We start from the raw sequence: 18172 nt of genomic DNA on the forward strand, positions 1-18172 counted from the left end.
AGAAAGGAAGATAAATTTCTTCCTTCCAGTGCAGAGGTGCCCTCCAGAGATAGTTTCTGGTCTGCACTCATTAGAACTTCTAATGAATTACAGAATTCTCTGGAGCTTAGCTATTTAAAGCAAAAGTGATGCACAGTTTTTTGTTTGTCCAGTGAAGCTATTCCCTTTTGACCTAGAGAGATGCTCATACTTTTTAAAAGGATAATAGGATGTTAAAACCTAAATCAAATTGTATCAACTGAGCAAAAAGGCAGAGAAGGAAATCCCTCCTTCATTACACTCTTAGTGTAATGTGTACTAGATTTATCTAGTAGAATCTTATTGCCCTCCTACTAGACAGATAAAACAGTAGATAGAATACAAGTGCCTAGAATCAAGAAAACTCATTTTCACGAGTTGAAATCTGGTCTCAGACACTTACTAGCTGTGTGACTCTGGGCAAGTCACTTAACCTTGTCTGGTTTAGTTTGTTCAGCTGTAAAATGAGTTTGGGAAGGAAATAACAAACCACTCCAGTATCTTTGCCAAGAAAACCCCAAATGAGATTACAAAGGGTTGGACATGACTGAACTACAATAGCATCTTCTGATATTCCAACTTCCAACTACAAGTTCCATGGCTCTTGAGAAGTAGATTTGAATATCTGATAAAGAATCAAAGAAATATTAACTTTTAGTAAAATATAACCCCCCTCTTTCATATACTTCCCCAACTCAAAACTTGCAGTTCATTGCTTAGATTTTCCATAGAGTGACTGTTACTTTAGGTTTGAAGGGTAATGATAACTATTATTAACTACTGAACTCCCACTGGCATGCTGCTTCTTAATAATTATCCACCAGATTTAATAAGTTTTAAGCAAAGGTACCGACCAAGATGGCACAATCAGAACAGTTGGTAAAATATCACCCTGGAGTATACTGTCCCATAAATAAACACAGTGTCTATAGAAAGAGTGGGACCAAAACAAGAGTCTAGGAGTAGATACATATGTATCAATTACACATATGACAATGGGTAACTCACAACTCCTAGTACTACAAATCCTTTTTATTGGTGAGCACTCATGCAGCTTCCTTTCAGGAAGAGGTTCTTAACTTTTTTGTATCATGGACTTTCTTTAAAAATCTGTGAGGCCCATGGACCCCTTATAAATTTTTATAAGTTCAAGGACCAAGGACTAGAACCCCAGATTAAGAACCTCTGCCTTAGGAGCACCATCTGTGTTGGATGGGCCACTTAGCTGTGTTCAGTTAGTTCTTATCCTGAGTTTATAGCTGATATTTTTTTCCATAACAAATGATCACACTCACAGAAGTTATCTTCTCTCCCCAAATAACATGGAGGGAAAGAAAAGAAGGAATAGAAGAAATTCTTCTTCTCCATCCACCAGAGGGTCTCCTCACCATAGGGTTTCCCCAACTTCTAAGTTACAGATTCTTCTGTTACTCCATGATTTTCTTTCTTTATATCAAGACCAAGAAATAGGAATGACTATTAACCAATTACAACAGATTTGCTCTGTGCTGGCAGCTGCCTCTGTCTAATGGCTAAGACATGCTGTTATGGAGAAACAGAAGAATTCCATAACACTTTCTATTTTATTTATTTATTTATTTTTGCTGAGGCAGCTAGGATTAAATGACTTGCCCAGGCTCACAGAGCTAGGAAGAGTTAAGTGTCTTGAGACCAGATTTGAACTCAGGTCCTCCCGACTTCAGGGCTGGTGCTCTATCCACTGTGCCACCTAGATGCCCCTCCTCCCACTGTAACACTTTTTTAATAGTTTTTCCAGGTCCTCCAAAACTAGATCAATTGAAGTAGGAAGGTGTATTCCATCCCCTACAAAAAATAAAAAGGAACAATGTGACAAGGCCTGTAAAGGGTTGAATAATCTTTCTTTATTTGATTCCCACCAAAAATAAAATATTAGTTAAGAACTATGGAGACTAAATGTAGATCAAAGCATAGTATTTTCACTTTTTGTTGTTGTTTGTTTGTTTGGGCTTTTTTTCTCCTGTCTTTTTCCCTTTTAATCTGATTTTTTTGTGTGCAACATGATGAATATGAAGTTATTTAAAAGAATTACACATGTTTAAACTATATCAGTTTGCTTGCTATCTTGGAGAGAAGAGAGGGAGAAAAATTTGGAATACAAAGTTTTGCAAAGATGAATGCTGAAAACTATCTTTGCATGTATTTGGGGGAAATAAAATACTATTTAAAAAAAATCTAATCAGAAGCTATAGTAAATATCTTCTACCACCAGATTTATATAAAAAGTCAGCCAGAAGCCCACAGGAAATAGAAAATCTTGTAAGCTCCCACTTTTATAGCTCCTCCCAAAAAGGAGATCAAGAGAATATTAATAATTGCCAATTCATATTCCTACTTTCTGAGAATATCCATATGTACATTGTGGTTATATTCAATTAAAATATGAGGAAATAAACTCTGACATATGAAGATAACTCTAAATGCTAATTAAATAATGTTGCCCTATAATTAGCAATAAATATAAAGAATTAAGATTTGCATGAACTGAATCTGAGTGGAAAAAATAACCAAAAGAACCACCTATATAATGACTATAATAAAATAAGTGGAAACAAGGCTAAAATGCAGCAGAATTCAGATTAAATGCAAAGCTAAATCTTTGTTCCCAGGGAAGAGTAGACTGTAACTAAAGAATGCTGCATATAAGCTCCCAGATGATAACTATAATGGCTTGGTTGCTTGACTGTTTTTTTTTTTTTTCTAAATCACTACTGATTAGAGAAATGCAAATTAAAACAACTCTAAGGTACCAACGCACACTTCTCAGATTGGCTAAGATGAGAGGAAAAGATCATGATAAATGTTGGAAGACATGTGGGAAAACTGGAACATTAATGCATTGTTGGTGGAGTTGTGAACTGATCCACCCATTCTGGAAAACAATTTGGAACTATGCCCAAAGGGCTATCAAACTATGCATACCCTTTGATCCAACAGTATCAATATTGAGTCTGTAACCCAAAGACTTCACAAAAGACAGAAAAGAGCCCACAGATGCAAAAATATTTATAGTAGCTTTTTTTATGGTAGCAAGAAATTGGAAATTGAGTGAGTGCCCATCCATTGGGGAATAGCTGAATAAGCAATGGTTTGTGAATGTAACAATATTATTGTTCTATAAGAAATGAGCAGACTGATTTCAGAAAAGCCTAGAAAGATTTACATGAGTTGATGTTGAGGAAGGTGAGCAAAATCTGGTGAACATTGTATACAGTAACAACAAAATTGTGTGATGATCAATTATGATAGACTTAGTTCTTCTCAGCAATGTGGTGATCCAAAACAATTCCAATAGACAAGTAATGGAAAATGCCATCTGCATTCAGGGAAAGAACTATGAAGACTGAATATAGATCGAAGCATACCATCTTCACCTTTTTTGTTGTTATTTTTTTCATTCTTGTGGTTTTCCCTTTTGTTCTGATTTTTCTTTCACAACATGAATAATATGTAAATATGTTTAAAATTATACAAATTTAAGCTATATCAGATTTCTTCCTGTCTTGAGGAGGAGGGAGTTAAGGGAAAAAGAAAAAAAAATGGAACTCAAAGTCTTACAAAGAAAACGAATATTGAAAATTATTTTACATGTAATTGAAAAAAATGAAATACTATTAAGTTAAAAAAAATAGAGTTGTACTGCCTTTTAGTACTTGGATAGAGACTGGATACAAAATTTCTTTGGTATAGAAACTCCTTTTGAGAAAACCCCATGTACCAAAGCATGGCTACACTTCCTCTGCAATTTAGATAATTGCCAAGAGCCTTTAGATACTAAGTGACTTATCAGTTAGAGGCAGAACTTGCTCCAAGGTCCTCCTAGGTTAGGGACTAGCTAATTATATACTAGTGCCCATGATGCCTTTCTGCCTTTTAGCATTATAATTATATTTTGATTCTGCTTTTTTCACTTTGTATCCATTCATACAAGTTTCTTGTTTCTCAAAAGTCCCCCTCTTCATTATTTCTTTAAAAGCAATAATATTCATTACATTCATGTGCCACAATTTGTCCAACTATTCCCCAATTAATGGGCCACCATTTGGTTTCCAGTATTTTGTTACCCCAGAGTGCTGTTATTAACATTATTATATAGAGAAACTTTTTTTCTGTCACTGACAAAGGATATGAGTAGTTTGATTACTTTTTTTCACATAACTCCACATTGTTTTTTAGAACTGTTGGACTAGTTTACAATTCTACTAACACTGTAATAACTATCTTCCACAGCTCCTCTATTATTGACTATTTCCTTTTTATCTTCGTCAAATTTGATGGATGCGATCCTGGAACAATGGAAAGAGTGTTAATCTTTCCTTCTAGTATGCAGCAAGGGGTCAAGAAGTCAGATTAGTAGCTCTAAGCAAACTCCTTAAACTTTTACACCTCCAAATAAAGGAATCATATATCAGACATAAAGTTATTTGAGTTACACCCTTAAATAAGAAGCCCCAGGAAAGGCAGTCATTTTAGGAATTAATACCAGATAATTATACTATTTTGCGTTCAGTGCTTTGTGCCCAGGGAACACAAGGTCATAAGGCTACAAGCCTGCTCCCACTCCATTCTAAAGGAGAGGTAATATTACCACTACTGTCATGGCACTGACCTTAATTAATTACTCCTACCTCACTTACATTCAATTCTAGCAAGATGGAGCAAACCAGGACTTTTCTAAGACACATAAATAAATAAAGGAAAGGGGAGAGATGAAAGCAGGTAAATATGGGCTGTCTTGAGTGTAAGGGAAATCAACCTGAGTCTAATATGCATTACAAAGCTAGAGATGACCATATTGAGGGGATGCAGCTTCTAGGAGAAATATAGCAGTAATCCTGAGGCCCCCAGACCTAAGGTGAGATATTGCTCTAACAACCTATCAATAATCCTAAAATTTTCTGGTTTATTATAGTATTGTCCTAGAAACTTTGCTGATTGCCAGATAACAATCTATTGGTCAGTGCTAACAGGGTTTCTGAAACAAATGGTGAGGTGCATACCAGATTACTCCTCAGTTCTATCTCTGGGCCATAAAATTAGCCTATAAGTGACATGAAGAACTAGATCTCTCTTGTGACTCCTTCAGTATGGAACAACAAAACTCAATACAGTTAAAAAGAAAGTCCTTATTCTTAAGGAGTTCACAGTCTAATAGAGGAGTCAATATGCAAACAACAACATATAAAAAAGATGCAGACAAAATAAAATGAAGATAGTCCACACAGCAAAGGTGCTAGGACTGCAGAAGTGAGACTTTAGTTGAGATCTCAAGAAAGCCAGGGAAGCTAAGATGTGGAGATAAGGACTGAGAACATTCTAGAACTTGAGGTTAGCCAGGAAAAAAGCCCAGAGTAGGGAAATAGAAACTCTGTGAAGGAAACAGCAAACATGATAATGTTGCTGCCTATGGAGGAGACTAAGGTATAAGAAGCCTGGAAAAGTAGTATGTCAAGTTATAAAAGCCTAAAAGGCCAAGGAAAAGATTTCACATTTGGTCCTAGAGATGACAAGGAGTTGGATTTTTATTGAATAAAGAGTTGATCAGGAAGATCATAGATGAGGAGAAAAAAATTTCACAGATGAGGAGAAATTGGATTAGAATAAGGAAAGAGTTGGGAGGCAGGGAGACCAACCAAAAGACTAAAATAGGACAGGCATAAGGAGATGGAAGCCTGTATTTTCAGGGATGAATTCTGAAACTGTGTCCCCTTTAAGGGTGATTCAGGGTCTCAGGCTCTCCTTTGGGAAAAGCATACTTTTCCCAAACAACACCCAGTTAAGGGGTCTCATTCAGTTGGAGATCAGGCCAGAGATATGGCTGCACCCTCTATTGAGTTGAAAATTAGTCCACACAGAATCAGCTATATCCAGAAAAGGAACACTGGGAAATGAGTGTAAACTGTGAGCATTGTTTTTTTGTTTGTTTTGTTTTGTTTTGTTTCTCTTCCCAGATTATTTTTACCTTGCGAATACAATCCTTCCTTTGCAACAACAACAACAACAACAAAATTCGGTTCTGCACATATGTATTGTACCTAGGATATACTATAAGATATTTAATATGTATGGGGATACCTGCCATCTAGGGGAGGGGGTGGAGGGAAGGAGGGGAAAAACTCGGAACAGAAGGGAGTACAAGGGATAATGTTGTTAAAAAAAAAATTACTACTAAGTTAAGATTGATAAGTAGGGAGAGACATTAGGACTGGATAAATAGATCTTAGTGATCTTTGCTTAGAAATGACAAATAAAACTGGGGAAGCTGATAAGATCACCAAGTGAAATACTATAGAGGGAGAAGAGAAGAGCTAGAACAGAGTCTTGGGGAACTTCCAAGTTTCCAAATCAAAGAAAAATATTGCAAACAGAACGAATTTATCACCAAAGAACTACAATCCAGATCACACAAAACTTGGTAACAATTACATTACAGAAAAGAAAATCCTGGAATGTATATTCCAAAACAAATCAAGAATAATCCTGTTTAACTGACCATAATCATGTCGGAGTGATGGATTGTGGGGGAGAATGGCCATTTAAGGGCTGAGTAGAAACTATAAAATGAAAACCTCTGAATTCAAGAGAAATCCAGAAAGGCAAATACATTAGAGGAATAGAACTATAAGAAAGAAGCACTTACATTCTAATGGGCTAGAAGAAACAAATGTCTCTTTGGAATGCAAATGTACGCTGAGAACACAAAAAGAGTTTTTTAAAAGTAGTCTTATTTTGTTTTAAAGGAAGAAAGAAAAGGGAAGAGAAAAATTTGTACAATTGAGGAAAAATGAGGGAGGAGGAGAAAATTATTATTTCACATATTTGCAAGAAGATCGTAAAACCATGAGAAATGGACCATATGAAGAAATGAGCATCTTATTATCTCATTCTTTTTTATGAATGAGTTGAAGGAGGGCTGAAAACACACACACACACACATAAAGCTGAAATGGAAACAGCAAACATGAAAATGTTGCTGCTCATGGAGGAGAGTAAAGTATAAGAAGCCTGGAAAAGTAGGATAAGTAAGTAAGGGGTACAGGAGACTAGAATCGGGGAAGGAAAACAAGCAAAACATACTTCAGTTTCAAAAGGCTGGTAACTAAGGATGGGATTAAAAAGAAGCAAAAATAGTGTGAGAAACAGAGATGGAGGTCAAGACTTAGTAAAGAGAATGAAAGAATAAGAAAGCTGCTTCAATTATAGGGTACTAGCATTAATCAGCTTCCATCTCTTTCTTTGTAAAGAGGGATGAGGGGAAAAAGTTATGAGATTATAATAGAAGAAAATATACAATTAAACTCCTAACAGTGAATATGAAGATGATGAACTCACCTATCAAATGGATGAGGAAAACAAAATGAACTTAAAAAGGAGAATCCAACAATATATTGCTGACAAAAAACAAGAGCCAGGAGTAGCTGTGCATGCCTTTAAACCCAGTTTCTAGGAAGGATGAGTCTGAAGGAGCTCTTAAGCTCAGAAGTTCTGAGCCGCACTGAGCTATGCTGAGTAGTGAGATTAAGTATGGTAGTTGTGAGCCCCCAGGAGAGGTGGGGAGGACCAGGTTATCTAAGGAGAGATAAACTCTCCAAAAGCACAAATTGAAGTCAAAGATTCCATACTAATCAAAGTGGAATTGAGTCCATGAGTATCCTTGCTTGTATTTCCTACCAGGATGAAAAAAGGAGACTCAATCTTTAAATCATAAATAACAATAATAAAAATTTACAAAAAAAGAAACATGCCTGAAATAAAGATTTAGAGTTAAAAATGAATAACCAGAGTTTACTATGCTTTGACAAATAAAAAAAAAAAAAAAAAACCCACAGGTAATAATAATTAAATTAATAAAAGGTAACAGTAAAAATGACCAGTTTAAAAAAGATAAGCAGCAAAACTACCATGGTTAAAGGAATTAAGAATAATGAAATAATCAGTATTTGATATACTTGCATCTCAACATGTATGTAGTTAGGTAAGTATCTAAGCAATGGCATCTAAGTATTTGAAAGGAAAGTTATTTGAATTGCAAGAAAGAAAAAACAACAAAACAATAACAGAACCTAAAGGACTCCCTTTCAAAACTAGATAAGTCTAGTTCAATGAAATTCAAAATTAAAGATTTAAGGATTCAAAAATTAAAGGATTCAAAAATAAATGAAGGCTTAATAATTTATTCTAAAGTACCGGTGGGTCAAAGAATAAATATACGACAAATCAAACACATATAGGAAAAATAAAGAAATGAAAGAAATGAAAACAACATATCCATACTTTTAAGATACAGCAGTCAAATAAACCTTTAGGAGAAAGTGAATATCTCTCAACATTTTCATCAGCAAAAGAGATAGTACAGACCAATGATAAGCATGCAACTAAAAATGGGGAGGAGGGAAGCAAATTTAAAAAGCAGACAAAAACAAAAAATAAATTATTTGGAAAGTCAAATAAAAAACAAAATTTAAAATAAGAAATTTATTGAATTGATAAATAAAACTAGTAGGTAGTTTTTTTTCCCCCAGAAAAACTAATAAATAGGTAATTTGATATTTTTTAACCAAGGAAAATCAAATTTACACTACCAAAAATTAAAAAGAAGAATTTGCAACTAATTAAAAGGAAATAAAGGAAATTACTAGAAATTATTTTGCCCAATTATGTGCAAAACCCCCACTATTAACAGTAAGTGAAATAGGTGGATATTAATTTTAAAAATTTCTTAGGTTAAGACATAATAGAGAATTTAAATAATCTAATGAGGGAAAGGGGGAAGGATGGGTGTTAGATAAGAAATTGAACAAGCCACAAAGGAACTTCCAAAGTAAAGAAAGAAAAAAATCCAAGATCAGATGGATTTAATATTTGTAATAAAGGGCTTTCCAAAGAAGATCAGGGTAAAGCCATAATATCTGTTCTCTGTTACCACTATTATTTGATATGATTTTAGAAATGCAATCTTTTTTTAAATTAAAGGACTAAAATAGACATAGAATAAATAAAATTATTATGATGGCTTACTTAAAAAAAAAAAAAACCCTAGGGGTCACCAAAAAAATTAACTGAATTGTTAATTTTGTTTCAATTAAGTGCCATAAAATAACATAATTCCCTCCCAGACATTGTTTGTATATATAATCAATAAAACCCAGCAGAAAGGACAAAGAAATTTTATTCAAAATAACTAAAGAGGGGGCAGCTAGTGGAACAGTAGATAGAACATCAGCCCTAAAGTCAGGAGGACCTGGGTTCAAATCTGGCCTCAGACACTTAAGACTTCCTACCTGTGTGACCCTGGGGAAGTCACTTAACCTCAATTGCCTCACCCAAAAAAACAAAACAAAAAAAAAAATCAAATTAACTAAAGAATGTATAAAACATTTGGGATTGTACTTACTATCACACATAGGAATTAAGAAAACCACAAAACATTTTTTACTGAAATAAAGTCAGACCTAAAAAATTAAGAGATACAAATTGTTCATGGTTGGGCCTTACCAATATAATAAAAATTACAATACCACCTAATTAATGTATAGATTCAGTGCCATGCCAATTAAACTACTGATAAATTTTTTTATAAACAAGAAAAATAATTTTTAAAAATTCATCTGGAAAAGCAAAAGGTTAAGACTCTCAAGGAAAATAATGGAAAAAAAATGTGAAAGGGGACCTAGCAGAGTATCAAATCTCAAACTTTATTACAAAATATAATCATCAAAGCATTTTGATACTGCTTTAAAAATAAAAATAAAAAAGATTATTGAGATACCAGAGAATCAGAAGCAATCAAATATAGTAACATAATGCTTGATAACTGAGATTTCAACAGTTGAGTATTCATTATTCAACCCAAAAATACTAGGAAAACTGAAAAGAAGTTTGGCAGAAATCCGACCTAAGCACCAAATGGATTCAAAATCTAAATATAAAAGGTCATATCATAAACAAATTAGAGGAATAGTATAAAAAATACCTTTTATAAACTTGAATAGGGAAAGAACTCTTTTGTCCTAATAAGGGATATCCAATAATAACTATATTTTAAGAAAATATAATTTTATAAGAATTAAGAAATTCTGACCAATGCAATAACGAGCCACAACTAGAGAAACTTAATGAATAATGATGCAAGATGTTTCCCTCTAAAAGAATGGTGATGAACTTTCCAGGTAAAGAATGAAACAGTTTCAGACAAAGAAAATGAGATATTTTTTGCTTGAATATTATTATTTATTACAAGAGTTTCATTTTTCCTTTTTTCAGTGGAGGGAAAAAATATAGGAAAGGTATAGTAGTAATATTACTTCACATACACCCCACCCAAAAAAATGAAGAAAGAAAAGGTTTTTCAAAAAGAAAAAGACAAGCAGGGCAGTTGGGCATATGGAATTATAAATACTTTTTATACACTATTTTTAAAAATACATACTATACCTGATATTGGTGGTTTCATGTATTTATCTTTTTCTGTTACCTTTTCTGTACGAAAATGTTTTGGCTACTAGTAAAAGGTGTTTAAGTGCAACATAAAAATTAAAAACTAAGCAAATGAAGCCAGAATTTTTCCTCATTAGAAAGTAAGCTCCCAGGGAGCAGAATGATTTTTCTATTTGTATCCCCAGCATTTACTCTGCACTTAATAATGTTTAATAAAAAATTTATTCATTCAATTCAATTAGATGGGAGCTAGTCAACTGGAATAAAATATATAAATAGCAAATTTCTCTGATGAAAGCCTAATATCTAATATAAGAAATTGATAGAAATATATAAATACAAGTTATTACCCAATAGAAAAAATGTCAATATACATGAATAGTCAAAGATCAATGATTGTTTTTTTTCAAGTCTTGTTAATGTTTTTTATATTACACTATAAATATTTACATATTATTTACATTTCATGAAAAATTAAAACAGTTAAATAAAACAATACAGTGAGGTCATCTGAAAGTTCATGTAATAGTTCATATCCTTATTCATCAGTTTATAAAAGCCCTCAAAATTGTTCATTTGTATAATATTGATGCTACAGCATAAATTATTCTTCTATTTCTGTTCACTTCACCAAGTAGCTTGAGTCTGTCCATGTCTTTTCAAAATTATCTATTTCCTCCGTTCTTCTGACATTCCATTTATAAACCTCATTCCTCAATTATTGTGCATCTTATTAGTTTTTTGCTATAACACACTATAATACTGCAAGAAAGTATAAGAAATTGGTTTGAATCTCAGTTCTGTAGCAAGCTATAGCAAGGTTAAGTAAGGGACTTGCCCACAATCACACAGGAAATGTCAGCATTAGGATTTGAACCCAGGCCTTGTCACTTCAGGGAGATTTTTCCACTTTTTCACACTGCTTCCAATGTCCTCTTAAGATGTTCTTCAAGGTACTTTCTGACTCTAAATCTTAGGATCTATAACACCAGAAGTTTGGTGTTTGTTTTAATTTGCTAAGTGGAACTTAAATTCCAGTCCCTTGAATTTCATAATACTGTTAGGAAAAAAAGTTCTTTGTCCACAAAAATTATGTTACACTGTTTTCATGTCCACTCAACACACACTTGTTTATTTAGTACCTATTAAGTGCCCTAGATTTTAAAGGAGATATGCAGATAAAAGTGGCAGGACCTGCTCTCAAAAAACTAAACTACTAAAGGAGATTAAAATATACCAAAACAAAGAAAATGCCACTTTATATTTCCTTGTAGAGGCAGCATGACAGTGGATAGAAAACTGGTCTTAGAGCCAGAAAAGCTAGGATTCAAGGACCAAATCCAACTGAGCTTTTCACAGTGCTTTAGTCAACTCTGGTACATCCAATTGCAAAGAAGGTGCCAGAGGAACTGTACCAGTGAAATCACAGAGAAAAGCCTCATCCCTATCCACTTTCATCTCTATATGACTTTTTCCGTTTTATAAAGTGTCATTTTCTAGTTTAATTATCACAAGTAGGAAAAGCAGATAATAATAATAGTGATAACATGTGTTTTAAAGTCCAAAATGCACTTTACTTATATTATCTAATATGATCCCAAAAAAAAACCCTCTGAGGTAGTTACTATTATTATTCCCATTTTACAGATGAGGAAACTGAGGCTTAAAGAGGTCAAATGACTTTCCTAACTTGAGTCAGCTATGAGTGTCTGGGGCAGTACTTTAAATATGGTCTTCCTAATTCCAGAGCCATAACTACTAAGGTGACTCACAGATATCATTATTAACCATTTTACAAAAGAAGAAAAATAGGATCAGAGAAGCTAAAGTCCCATAATTGACAAAAAATAGATCAAGAATTAAACTCAGGTCATTCTAATTTCCATTTCTCCACATTGACCTCTTAAAATTAAGCCCTGCCCCTGACAGAATTTCACCACAATTCAGATTCTGAACACTGGCTTTTATCTCAAGTAATTATTAAGGTGAGCCTCAGTCTTGGTCCTATTTCACAACTCCAAATCCTGAGCTGAAGCTAAAAACAGCCCAGCTCTCTGCCAGCTGATGAGTGCTAAAGAATTCCTTTTCAGGTAAACAGTTCTCCTCGGATGGTGGTCAAGGATGAGGTATTGAGGGGTTCTGTTGGTAATTGGATTGGCCCTAAAGTTGGGCATAGGTCAGCAAAATAATAATTTAATAAGACCTTCCCTTTTGAACAAGAAATATTCATGTAGGTTATCCAAATTATCCATACAACATAATATAATTGAATATTAAGTCTAACTTGTTACTTTTTAGTCTACAAAATTTCACAAAGCACAAAGCATATATATGTATATATAAATATATATTATACATACTTATTAATACATGTATATATGTATGTTTACAACCAAGCTAGAACAATTTTCCAACTAAACCTCTTTCTTATTTATTACATACAACTCCTTAATACTCTCTTTTACCTTTACTGACCCTCTTTATTGTATTCCCAGATTGTCTATCTCTCTAACCTCACACAGACAATATATCTAGGAAGTTGAATATAAGAGATATATATATATATATATATATATATATATATATATATATATATATATATATAATCTTACTAACTAGTGGCAAGTATTTTGTACTTTTTCCTTCTTAAATTTTCTGGATCTGTGCTTAACTTGTATTCTTTTTTTTTTTAACTTGTATTCTTTATCCCAAATGAATACAAGGATTTATTTGGAGAATATCTCTCTCCCTATTGTTCCTCTGAAGGAAGCTTCTTCTACAGATATTATTCTGTTATTTTTGAGGTGATAAGTTAACACTGTAAGTATTTTTTAAAAGCTTGAATTATCACCTGTTAAGGATAATATAGAGGGTATTCCTACTTTGAGTGAGACTGGACTAGAAGATCTAGGAAATTAGACATAGAATCAGTTTGGTATCTTCCAAAGTACTGAATTTAAAAATTTCTATAGCACTTGCAGGGCAGTACATATAATAGGGTTTCAATTAAGAAAGGGTTCTTTATTCCATTTGCTAAATTATTAAATTTAAAGCAAGACACTTTCCTCATCTTAGTGTTCAATCCTATAAAAATTATATGTATATATATATATACCTATATATTTTTATATGTATGTGTATCCTTCAAAATGGTCACCATGTGACTCTTTATCCTCACTATCTACACTGTGATGTTTTGATCTAGATAAATTCTTTACCTTTTGAACATGTTCTATAGGGTTTAGGCTTATTTTCTTACCCAGGTATAATTCAATTCAACAAATATTTATGAATTACTTGATGCTACAGAAAATATTCACTAATTCATGCACTTCCTTCCAGAATTTGTTACATAATATTAACACATTAAAGAGGACACTGAATATTTTTATTGTTTCAAATGGGCATGGTTCTATTCCTGTGCTCTTCTCAAGCAGGCATATGCTTTTTGCAAAACTCCTATAAAACAAAGATTTTTTTAGCCTTTTCTCAAAAACTAGTATAACAACAATAAGGAATGAATTGGTAATTTCTGGATATTTTCATCAACATAGCCCCAACACATAAATATTTAAATATCAGCTCATAGGTTTACATAAGATACAAGTTTGTACTCAGAAGCTATGTGGAAATGAAATGGGCTACTTTTTAAGTAGTGAGCAACTCTTCACCACTGGGAGTATTCAAGGAAAGACTGAATGGCTATGTCAAGGATAATAGAGAAGATATTTCTGCAGTAAGACTGGACTAGATGATTCAAAACACTGAACAGTGAATAAGGAATAGAAAGAAAATTAGAAACCTTTTAGTTTTCACTTTTATAAATATGAAAAACGAGGCCCAAAAATCTAAGTTTCCTTCTCAAAGTTTTCACTCTAAGATTCTACAATTCCAAAATAATTTTCTTGACAGTTTTAATAGTGGTACTATCACTGTGATTTCTGCTCCATGTAGTACCTTCTCTTCACTGTTCTTTTTAATCACTAGACTGAGTCTCTTCTGCTTTACACTACCAGTATAATATCACAATATAGCTACAACATGAGTGTGTTATAGTTTATAAACACTGCTTCCAAGAGGGCCAACAATAAAGCATATTCAAACATCCACAAAGAAGCCCCTAATTAAAATAATAATAATAATAATAATAAGGAAAAAAGAAAAGAAAACCTTAAACCATTCTCTGCCATGTGTACAATTCATTTTTTCGATGCTCTGAGGGAACTGTCCATTTCAGCACCACAGCATAAAACCTTATCAAAAGCCGAGAAGAGAGGTCAGACTGGGTCCCTAAGAAAAAAAGTCTAATTAACCTCATGAAATACCCAAAAGTAAGGAAATGCAAATATTTAAATTAAAATAAACAGAATGTTTCACTTTATTCTGTATTAACAAGCAGCCTAGAACGATACAAAATAAATAAATAAATAAGAAGTCTCTGCTTCTGGAGTTAAGAGAGTTCCAATCTTGCCTATATGACCTTGGGCATATAGGACCTCTGAACTTCAGTTACTTCAACTGTAAAATTAGAAGATTAGACCACACGGCTTCTGAGGTTCCTTCCAGCTGTAGAGCAATGATCATATGATTCTTTCTTAAAGAGGTTTTGTGGCAAAACGGATATGGCACTAGACTTGGGAATCTGAAAGACCACAATTCAAATCTAACTTCAGACTTTACTAGCTGTGTGACCCAGTTAACTGTTCTATGCCTCAGTTTCCTCATTTGTAAAATGAGGGAATTATACTTTATGGCTTCCCATTCTAAATCTACAATCCTACAATCATGAAATAAAATCTCCCAAAAATTCTGCTTATGGTGAGCAAAAAACCTTGAGGATCACATGCCAGAAGTAAAAAAATAAAAAAATTAAAAAAAACCTAAATACTAGTCTGTCAGGCACTGTATCTATGCACAAGAAATCCATAAGTTTGCTTCCCAATCCCCTCCATCATCCTTCCTAAGAAAGAGTTTTGTATGCACATACCTTGAATCAGAGATACAGAGGACAGGCTCCCAGCCCTCTCCAAGGAGAGCCTTGATTTCTAGGACAGAAAATGCTTGCTGGACACCAAACCATCCCCCTAGCAATCAAATTCTCTTTCAGCGAGAAGTGCAGGCCTTATGGGTCATGAGTTCCCATGAAAAAAATGCTGCAGTATTTCCAGAACCAGGTTACAGACAATGTGCTACTGTACAAAGCTCTCAGCAGTCTAAGCTCCACTCCCTAGAGTCTCTGCCTTTAGGAATCCCACCAGGAAGTCAACTCATCCCTTGAATTACTTGCATTACACATCAAAAAATTTTAAAAGGATGGGGGCAGGAGTGGGGAAAATAAATTCTTCCTCTCTCCCAAAACATGAGGGTAAAGTATTTACATACTTAAATAAATGTTGAAAAACCCACCACAGCTGCAACCTACCTTGGAAAGCTCAAACACCTCTGAAGCTCCCTCTCCAGGGGAGCACGACATTGAAATTTCAGAAAACATTTACAAAAAGGACTCTTAAGGAACCGTCAGTTCCTTCATCCTACTTCCCATTTCCACCTCTAATTCTCCTCTGACGCCCAGTATGGGATCAGCAGCCGTTTCCCACTTAAGGCAGAATCTGCAGCTTACTACACATCTGAATTGATCAGGTACAATCGCAAACTTCCCCTCTTCCCCACAAAACTGATGACACATTCTACAGGGACTGGCCCCAAGCTGTATAGCCTCCAGATGTTCGAGCTATGTGAAATCTATTCCCCACTCTCCTTCCCAATGTAAGGGAAGGGAGGAGAGACCACTAAAGGTAGATGGCACTGGGTGGGGTAGTTGGAAAGGGACATGATGAAAGAATCCTATTGATCAAGTTGAAAATCAAAAAGTCAAATCCTTTTCATCTGGAAAGTCGAGGCCATTTGAAGGGGTCTGGAAACCTTCCCTTAAGCCTCCAGAAAGTTCAGTGCCAGGTCTCCACTGGTGGCTGCGCTGGTGTTCAAGGGATGAGGCTGAGCTACAAGGGGAAATGCGGAGGCCTTGCAGTCCCAGGAGTGGGGGGAGGAGAAGTGTGTGTGGGGGGGAAGAGACGGAAGGAGAAGAGAAGCCCCCCTCCCGTGGCTGACAAAAAGCCCCCTGGTGCCAAATGCAAACATGAACCCCAGTTTGCTGGTGCTGCAGCGCCTGGGAAGGGGCTCGAAGGGCTGGGGAAGGAGAGACAGGCGCTGCATCGGCTGCTGTGGGGGTGGGGGTGGGGGAAGGGGATATTCTGAAAGTGATGTTCTCCTTAATGCAGGAGCCTGAGCCCTTCTGCGAGTGGGAAAGGTGGCTTCCAAAGGCAAGTCCTAGACGCCCGAGCCTTCCCGGACTCCCGGCACCCAGGTGGGGGGCAGGGCGAAGGGACGACATCGGGGCACGGGAAAGGCAGAATCGGGGGCGCAGAGACCCGAGTCCTATTTCTGCAGCCTTCCGGGAACGGGAAACGGGAGGGATGCAGTCAAGGATGGGGAGGAGGGCAGGGACGAGGGGCGACGGCAAATAACTCCGGAAAGTCCCGTGCCCTGACCACTGCAGCCCGGGAAGAGGCCCGCACCCAGCCCACAAGCTCCGCTCCGGGCCGGGAGCACTGCCCCCAGAAAGGGACCCGGGCCCCCCAAGGCTCCGAGGGATGGAGAGCGGGCGAGGCGTGGGGGAAGGGGACGGGATTGTCCGGGATCCCCGCAGGGCTCCGAGACCCCAGGGGGCCACGACGGGGCGGGCGGCCCGGAGTGCGGCCACCCGGGCACCCCTCGGGAGGCGGGCGGGCGGCGGCGGCGGCCCCGGCCCCGGCCGCCTCTCCGCGCACTCTGCGGCAAAGCCCCTGACGGGGTGGCCCGAGACCGGGTGGCCGGGGGTCCTGAGGAGGAGCCAAGGGCCCTCAGCGGGAGGCGAGGGGGCACTTACGGCAAAGGCTGCGAGGGAGGCGGCGGCGGCCCTAGCGCGGGGCCCGGGAGGCGCGGCCGGACTGCAGAGAAGCCGAGGCTGCGGCGGGCGGGACTGCGGTGGGCGCCATCTTGGAGCGCTCCGCGCGCCCGCCCCCCCGCGCCGCTCCCCGCGCCGCCGCCCGAGTCCTTGCATAATTGATGACTCGGGCCAGCCGCGCGCGCGGAGCCGCGCCCGCTCCCCCGCCCCCACCTGGCCCGCCGCGGGAGCGAGCGCGACCGTGACACGGGCCGAGATCGGGAGAAAGAGACCGGGACAGGGACAGAGATAAACAAGGAGAGAGACAGAGAGAGACAGACAGGAGCAGAGACAGAAGGGGCAGAGAGCCAGCAGCCAGACAGAGACAGAGAGACAGAGAGAGACAGAGACAGAGACAGAGAGACAGAGAGAGACAGAGAAACAGAGAGAGAGACAGAGAGAGAGACAGAGACAGACAGAGACAGACAGAGAGACAGAGAAACAGAGACAGAGAGAGAGACAGAGACAGACAGAGAGAGAGAGAGAGACAGAGAGACAGAGACAGACAGAGACAGAGAGACAGAGACAGACAGAGAGAGAGAAGGAGAGAGAGACAGAGAAACAGAGACAGAGAGAGAGAGACAGACAGAGAGATAAGAGACAGAGAGAGACAGAGAGACAGAGACAGAGAAACAGATTCAGAGACAGACAGAAAGACAGAGACACAAAGAGAATCAGAGAAAGAGACAGAGAGAG

The 18172-nt window shown here is 36.9% G+C and overlaps 1 protein-coding gene across 4 annotated transcripts in view; it reads right to left on the bottom strand.

Moving 5' to 3' along the window:
• The window catches only part of SCN8A (sodium voltage-gated channel alpha subunit 8), a 214281-nt gene extending 196748 nt beyond the window's left edge, over window positions 1-17533 (bottom strand). For all 4 annotated transcript variants that reach the window (XM_074270347.1, XM_074270345.1, XM_074270346.1 and 1 more), the window contains exon 1: window positions 17420-17533. The gene's annotated coding sequence lies outside the window, so the exon portion shown is untranslated. The remainder of the gene's footprint in view (window positions 1-17419) is intronic.
• Window positions 17534-18172: the final 639 nt, after the last annotated feature.

Source organism: Sminthopsis crassicaudata, chromosome 5, assembly GCF_048593235.1.
Source record: "Sminthopsis crassicaudata isolate SCR6 chromosome 5, ASM4859323v1, whole genome shotgun sequence".
Lineage (NCBI taxonomy): Eukaryota > Metazoa > Chordata > Mammalia > Dasyuromorphia > Dasyuridae > Sminthopsis > Sminthopsis crassicaudata.